This window comes from Salmo trutta, chromosome 31 (assembly GCF_901001165.1).
Source record: "Salmo trutta chromosome 31, fSalTru1.1, whole genome shotgun sequence".
NCBI classification, from domain to species: domain Eukaryota; kingdom Metazoa; phylum Chordata; class Actinopteri; order Salmoniformes; family Salmonidae; genus Salmo; species Salmo trutta.
The window spans coordinates 33,984,279-33,993,156 of NC_042987.1; positions in this window are offsets into that span (position 1 = coordinate 33,984,279).

The following is an 8,878-nucleotide window of genomic DNA, read 5'->3' on the forward strand; positions in this document are numbered from 1 at the left end:
CTCCAGACGAGCTTCAATGCCATACAACACTCCTTCCGTGGCCTCCAACTTCTCTTAAATGCAAGTAAAACTAAATGCATGTTCTTCAACCGATCGCTGCTCGCACCCGCCCGCCCGTCAAACATCACTACTCTGGACGGTTCTGACTAAGAATATGTGGACAACTACAAATACCTAGGTGTCTGATTAGACTGTAAACTCTCCTTCCAGACTCACATTAAGCATCTCCTGTCCAAACTTAATCTAGAATCTGCTTCCTTATTTCGCAACAAAGAATCCTTCACTCATGCTGCCAAACATACCCTCGTAAAACTGACCATTCTACTTGACTTCGGCGATGTCATTTACAAAATAGCCTCTAACACTCTACTTAGCAAATTGGATGTAGTCTGTCACAGTGCCAACCGTTTTGTCACCAAAGCCCCATATACTACCCACCACTGCGACCTGTATGCTCTCGTTGGCTGGCCCTCGCTTCATATTCGTCGCCAAACCCACTGGCTCCAAGTCATCTATAAGTCTTTGCTAGATAAAGCCCCGCCTTGTCACAGCTCACTGGTCACCATAGCAACACCCACCCGTAGCACAAGCTCCAGCAGGTATATTTCACTGGTCATCCCCAAAGCCAACTCCTCTTTGGCCGCCTTTCCTTCCAGTTCTCTGCTGCCAATGACTGGAACGAATTGCAAAAATCACTGAAGCTGGAGTCTTATATCTCCCTCACTAACTTTAAGCATCAGCTGTCAGAGCAGCTTACCAATCATTGCACCTGTACACAGCCCATCTGTAAATAGCCCACCCAACTCCCTCATCCCCATATTGTTCTTTTTTTCTCCTTTGTACCCCAGTATCTCTACTTGCACATTCATCTTCTGCACATCTATCACTCCAGTGTTAATTGCTAAATTCTAATTATTTCGCCACTATGGCCTATTTATTGCCTTACCTCCCCAATCTTACTACATTTGCACACACTGTCTATAGATTTTTCTGCTGTATTATTGAGTGTATGTTTGTTTATCCTATGTGTAACTCTGTTGTTTGTGTCGCACTGCTTTGCTTTATCTTGGCCAGATCACAGTTGTAAATGAGAACTTGTTCTCAACTAGCCTACCTGGTTAAATAAAGGTGAAATATGTTAACTTTGTAATTTTTAAAATAGACATGGAGTAGTCTTTGTGTCTCTGAACAACTGGTAATCAATTTACAGTTTTTCGACCACGAGAGCTACACGTTTCCCTTTCAATCTATTTTCCTTGAAAGATGGATACAGAACTTTACGCCGTTCTGCAATTTCCTTCGGGAACTGGTCATTCATGCCTATTTTCGTGCCAGCAAGTCTTTCACCCAGGATTTTAAACATTATTTATCTTTAAGGAAAGCAAATTTGGCAACGATTGGGCGTTCATACCTCTGCCCTCTCTGTCCGAAGCAGTGTACACAATCAAGTTGAATTTTGTCGATAGCTTCGCGTGGGATCTGAAGAGCTGTAAGGAGGAACTCTCACACTACAGATTCAGGAACTTCTCCTTCTTTCTCTTGGATACCTGTACCAAGAGTACCAGATTCTCTCTGATGGATCTAGTCTGTATGTCAAGTAAGGCTTCTCTCAGAATGATGTTCTCCTTTTGAAGTTCATTAACTTTGGTTTCAGTCTTATTGACTGTCCCTTTTAGCTTGTTTGTATCTTTCTCCAATGTCGCAGCTTTTTCGTCACTCTGTCACGCCCTGACCTGAGAGAGCCTTTTTATGTCTCTATTTAGGTTTGGTCAGGGTGTGATTTGGGTGGGCATTCTATGTCCTTTTTTCTATGTTTTTGTATTTCTTTGTTTTGGCCTGGTATGGCTCTCAATCAGGGACAGCTGTACATCATTGTCGCTGATTGGGAGTCATACTTAGGCAGCCTGTTTTCCTTTGGGGGTTTTGTGGGTAGTTGTTTCTGTTGTGTGGTTTGCACCTGACAGAACTGTTGGCGTTCGTTTGTTTCTTATGTTCAAGTGTTTTGTATTATTAAAACTTCAATATGAACACTCACCACGCTGCATCTTGGTCCCCATCTTGGTCCCCTCTTTCAGATGATCGTTACACACTCATCTCCTTACTGACTAGTTCAAGTATACCCAGTTTGTCATTTATTGATTTTAACAGATGGGTTTCAACCTTTACCATTCCCGGTGGTGAAAAGATTAAATTGTCTGTAGAAGAGTCCCGTTTTTCATTTTGAAATAGGTTCCCCTGTCTTATACTCCGTCATGTTTGGGTGTTGCTTGTCTTCGTAATATTTGTCCATAAATTTCTCTAGTCTTATGATTTCTTTTGTGTTGTTATCCAGATTGAAAGTTATTACCCACCAGATTGTGTAGTGCTAATATTTAATCTAATTTACTGATTTGAGGTGGTCTACATAGCTATGTTCAGTCCGCCATCTTCTGGAAGATCTGTCTTTCCGAAAAAGGTTAGAACCAGAAAGGTTAACATCAGTGTTTGAAACACTTTCTTAACCACGTCTTAGTAATGACCAACTCATCTGGATTGGAGCTGTGAACCAACACTTTCAATTGATACATTTAGGTTATAAGCTTCTAGTGTTAATGTGCAGAAAACCCAGGCGTTTAAGAGAGCAGAAATCAGTGAAACAGATATTAGAGCACAAGTCAGAATTGGGGCTAGCAGTAGATGGGCCAGCGTGTACAGTCATGGCCAAAAGTTTTGAGAGTGACACAAATATTAATTTCCACAAAGTTTGCTGCTTACATTTACATTTTAAGTCATTTAGCAGACGCTCTTATCCAGAGCGACTTACAAATTGGTGCATTCACTGTCTTTGATGCTTCAGTGTCTTTAGATATTTTTGTCAGATGTTACTATGGAATACTGAAGTATAATTACAAGCATTTCATAAGTGTCAAAGGCTTCTATTGACAATTACATGAAGTTGATGCAAAGAGTCAATATTTGCAGTGTTGACCCTTCTTTTTCAAGACCTCTGCAATCCACACTTGCATACTGTCAATTAACTTCTGGGCCACTTCCTGACTGATGGCAGCCTATTATTGCATAATCAATGCAAGAATAGGCTGAATGAGTTTGTCAGAATTTGTGGGTTTTTGTTTGTCCACCCGCCTCTCGAGGATTGACCACAAGTTCTCAATGGGATTAAGGTCTGGGGAGTTTCCTGGCCATGGACCCAAAATATTGATGTTTTGTTCCCCGAGCCACTTAGTTATCACTTTTGCCTTATGGCAAGGTGCTCCATCATGCTGGAAAAGGTATTGTTCGTCACCAAACTGTTCCTGGATGGTTGGGAGAAGTTGCTCTCGGAGGATGTGTTGGTACCATTCTTTATTCATTGCTGTGTTCTTAGGCAAAATTGTGAGTGAGCCCACTCCCTTGGCTGAGAAGCAACCCCACACATGAATGGTCTCAGGATGCTTTACTGTTGGCATGACACAGGACTGATGGTATCGCTCACCTTGTCTTCTCCGGACAAGATTTTTTCCGGATGCACCAAACAATCGGAAAGGGGCTTCATCAGAGAAAATGACTTCACCCCAGTCCTCAGCAGTCCAATCCCTGTACCTTTTGCAGAATATCAGTCTGTCCCTGATGTTTTTCCTGGACAGAAGTAGCTTCTTTGCTGCCCTTCTTGACACCAGGCCATCCTCCAAAAGTCTTCGCCTCACTGTGCGTGTAGATGCACCTGCCTGCTGCCATTCCTGAGCAAGCTCTGTACTTATGGTGCCCTGATCCCGCAGTTGAATCAACTTTAGGAGACGGTCCTGGCGCTTGCTGGACTTTCTTGGGCGCCCTGAAGCCTTCTTCACAACAATTGAACCGCTTTCCTTGAAGTTCTTGATGATCCGATAAATGGTTGATTTAGGTGCAATCTTATTGGCAGCAATATCCTTGCCTGTGAATCCCTTTTCGTGCAAAGCAATGATGACGGCACGTGTTTCCTTGCAGGAACCATGGTTGACAGAGGAAGAACAATGATTCCAAGCACCAACCTCCTTTTGAAGCTTCCAGTCTGTTATTCAAACTCAATCAGCATGACAGAGTGATCTCCAGCCTTGTCCTCATCAACACTCACACCTATGTTAACGAGAGAATCACTGACATGATGTCAGATGGTCCTTTTGGCAGGGCTGAAATGCAGTGGAAATGTTTTTGGGGGATTCAGTTCATTTGCATGGCAAAGAGGGACTTTGCAATTAATTGCAATTCATCTGATCACTCTTCATAACATTCTGGAGTATATGCAAATTGCCATCATACAAACTGAGGCAGCAGACTTTGTGAAAATTTATATTTGTGTCATTCTCAAAACTTTTGGCCACGACTGTACATGCACATTTCCAGATGTCATCAGAAGTAATACAATCAGGGCACGGCAGAGGCCAGGGAGAGATCTGCAGTGTCGATTTTTTATGACATTTAAAAGTGCATCAGATGGCAACAAGATCATATTGTACAGCAATTTCATTAGATAACATGAATGCAAAGCCAGTGAGAGGTGGTTAGAATAGGATGGGAGGCCAAGAGTCCGTGTAACCAATAGAAAGTCAGAGTCCCGAGTGTGGGAACAAACATATTCGGTCCCACGGTTGGGTAAACAAGCAAGTTCATAGTCAACAAAGCACTCAGGAGTCATGAGACACATAGCATAAAGCACAAGAAAAAAATATAATGACTTGGAGCTAGCCATTGTAAGTTCAAAAAGTCACTCACCCCAACAAAATAATTTGAGAGAGTAACTCTCTATGAGTCCAATAGGTTATAAAAGTATGAGATTAAATAAATAAATAAATAGCAGGCCTATACTAGTTAATTAAAGTGTTTCTGAGTAAGCTCAAATAATAAGTTAATAATAACAAATAATAATAATACATAATAATAATAAATAATAACAAGTTAATTAGCCTAGCTAATATTCCGATCAGTTTCTTCTCTAACATTCTGTCACAGCAGACATGGACCTATACAGTGAGCCAGACAGAGGCAGTGAACAATATCCTGCGTTACTGGATAACCAGTGAAGTTTACTTTAAAGGACACATTTAGAGTGAGCTGCTCTGTCAACAATCACATTTGTCTAGTACTTGAAAAAGTAGGGTCTGTTCCATCTCATGATTTATAATCAGGGTGGGAAAAAAAACACGGTTTGTAGATGTGTGATTTATGTAATGGAAAGGTTGATCATCACATACAGTACCAGTCAAAAGTTTGGACACACCTACTCATTCAAGGGCTATCCTTTATTTTTACTATTTCCTACATTGTAGAATAATAGTGAAGACATCAAAACTATGAAATGACACATATGGAATCATGGAGTAAGTAAAAAAGTGTTAAACAAATCAAAATGCATTTTATATTTTAGATTCTTCAAACTGGCCACCCTTTGCCTTGATGACAGCTTTACACATTCTTGGCATTCTCTCAACCAGCTTCATGAGGAATGCTTTTCCAACAGTCTTGAAGGAGTTCCCACATATGCTGAGCACTTGTTGGCTGCTTTTCCTTCACTCTGCGGTCCAACTCATTCCAAACCATATCAATTGGGTTGAGGTCGGGTGATTGTGGAGGCCAGGTCATGTGATGCAGCACTCCATCACTCTCATTCTTGGTCAAATAGCCCTTACACAGCCTGGAGGTGTGTTTTGGGTCATTGTCCTGTTGAAAAACAAATTATACTCCCACAAACCGGATGGGATGCCGTATCCCAGCAAAATGCTGTGGTAGCCATGCTGGTTAAGTGTGCCTTGAATTTTAAATAAATCACAAACGGTGTCCCAGCAAAACACCCCCATACCATCACACCTCTTCCTCCATGCTTCACAGTGGGAACCACACATGTGGAGATCATCCGTTCACCTACTCTGAGTCTCACAAGACAGTTGGTTGGAACCAGAAATCTCAAATTTGGATTCATTAGACCAAAGGACAGATTTCCACTGGTCTAATGTCTATTGCTTGTGTTTCTTGGCCTAAGCAAGTCTCTTCTTCTTATTGGTGTCCTTTAGTAGTGTTTTTTTTGCAGCAATTCGACCATGAAGGTCTGATTCACGCAGTCTCCTCTGAACAGTTGATGTTGAGATGTGTCTGTTACTTGAACTCTGTGAAGCATTTATTTTGGGTTGCAATCGGAAGTGCAGTTAACTCTAATGAACTTATCCTCTGCAGCAGAGGTAACTCTGGGTCTTCCTTTCCTGTGGCGGTCCTCATGAGAGTTAGTTTCCTCTTAGCGCTTGATGGTTTTTGCGACTGCACTTGAAGACCTTCATCTCTTAAAGTAATGATGGACTGTCATTTCTCTTTTCTTATTTGAGCTGTTCTTGCCATGATATGGACTTGGTCTTTTACCAAATATGGCTATCTTCTTCTGTATACCACAACTACCTTGTCACAACACAACTGATTGGCTAAATTCCACAAATGAACTTTTAACAAGGCACACCTGTTAATTGAAATGCATTCCAGGTGACTACCTCGTGAAGCTGGTTGCCAAGAGTGTTCAAAGCTGTCATTATGTCACGTCCTGACCAGCAGATGGAGCTATTGTATTAGTTTTGGGGTCAGGACGTGGCAGTTTTGTGTATGTGAATGTTTGGGTTGTTGATTGGGACTTCCAATTGAAGGCAGGTGTGTTGAGTTGCCTTTGATTGGAAGTCCTATATAGGTGTGTGTGTTTTTCTTTGGGGTTGTGGGTGGTTGTTTTTGCACTGCGTTTATAGCATGCAGAACTGTTGCTACCTTTATTGTTTTGTTAAGTGGATACTTTACTCCTTATTTGAAATTAAATATGAGTATTCACATACCTGCTGCGCCTTGGTCTTCTCTTCATGACAACTATTGTTACAGAACCACCCACCACCAAAGGACCAAGCAGCAGAAGAGGAGGAAGCCACAGGAGAAAAAAATGGAGGAATGGACATGGGAGGACGTCCTGGACGGCAAGGGAGCCTACACCTGGGAAGAGATCCTGGCCGGAAGGGATCGCCTCCCATGGGAACAGGTGGAGGCACTCAGGAGAGTGGAGGCAGCTGGACAGAGGAACCAACGGGAACGTTATGCTGGAACACGGTTGGGTAGGAAACCCGAGAGGCACCCCCAATAATTTTTTTGGGGGGGACACACGGGTAGCTTGGCCAGGCCAGGGAAGAGCCGTAAGCCAGCTACCCGTGACTACAGGGAGGTGCGTATGAGGTGGAGGGCGCCATGTTACGCTGAGGTACGCACCATCTCGCCTATACGGACGCACAGCCCAGTCCGCCCGGTACCAGCGCCCCGCAGGTGCCAGGGCAAGGTGAGCATCGAGCCGGAAGGGGTGAAGCCAACCCTGCACTCAAGACCGCCAGTGCGCCCTTTCGGTCCGGTGTTTCCCGCTAGACGCACTAGCATGGAGGTGCGTGTCTCCAGGCTGGCACGTCCAGTACCAGCCCCACGCATCAGGAGTCTAGTGCGTCAGCCCAGCCTCGCCAGTCGTAAGTCGCCAGAGCTGCCCGCCAGTCAACAGTCACCAGAGCTGCCCGCCAGTCAACAATCGCCAGAGCTGCCTGCCAGTCAACAGTCGCCAGAGCTGCCCGCCAGTCAACAGTCGCCAGAGCTGCCTGCCAGTCAACAGTCACCAGAGCTGCCCGCCAGTCAACAGTCACCAGAGCTGCCCGCCAGTCAACAGTCGCCAGAACTGCCCGGTTCTGCCAGAGTGGCCCGACTGCCCGGTTCTGCCAGAGTGGCCCGACTGCCCGGTTCTGCCAGAGTGGCCCGACTGCCTTCCGGGTCTGCCAGAGTGGCCCGACTGCCTTCCGGGTCTGCCAGAGTGGCCCGACTGCCTTCCGGGTCTGCCAGAGTGGCCCGACTGTCTTCCGGGTCTGCCAGAGTGGCCCGACTGTCTTCCGGGTCTGCCAGAGTGGCCCGCCTGTCCTCCGGTCCAGCCCGAGTGGCCCGCCTGTCCTCCGGTCCAGCCCGAGTGGCCCGCCTGTCCTCCGGTCCAGCCCGAGTGGCCCGCCTGTCCTCCGGTCCAGCCCGAGTGGCCCTCCTGCCCTCCGGCCCAGCCCGAGTGGCCCTCCTGCCCTCCGGCCCAGCCCGAGTGGCCCTCCTGCCCTCCGGCCCAGCCCGAGTGGCCCTCCGGCCCAGCCCGAGTGGCCCTCCTGTCCTCCGGCCCAGCCCGAGTGGCCCTCCTGCCCTCCGGTCCAGCCCGAGTGGCCCTCCTGCGCCTTGGTCTTCTCTCCATGACAACTATTGTTACACATCAAGGCAAAGGGTGGCTACTTTGAAGAATATTTTTTAAACACTTTTTTGGTTACTACATGATTTCATATGTATTATTTCATAGTTTTATGTAGAAAAATAAAGAAAAACCCTGGAATAAGCAGGTGTGTCCAAACTTTTGACTGGTACTGTATTTCCACCTTTATACATCAATACAATAACCTTGTAACTTTACAGCCTTATTCTAAAATTGATGAAAAAAAAATCTTTCCCCTCAATCTACACACAATACCCCATAATGACAAAACAAAAACAGGTTTTTAGATTTTATGGCAAATTTATGAAAATAAAAAAGCTGAAATATCACATTAACATAAGTATTCAGACTTTGTTGAAGCACCTTTGATTACAGCCTCGAATCTTCTTGGGTATGTTGCTACAAGCTTGGCACACCTGTATTTGGGGAATTTATAGACCCTGAAAGAGATTCTAGTTGTTAACTTTTTGTTATCACTTTTTGAGAACAAGTCTCCTCACTCACATCTACACCAACCCTGCCTGCACTGACACCTGTCTCCTTACGGTTGCTTGCCTCTCTCGCACCCCATCACAGCAAACATGGACATTTACACTGAGTGTACGAAACTACAGAAAACCTTCCTAATAT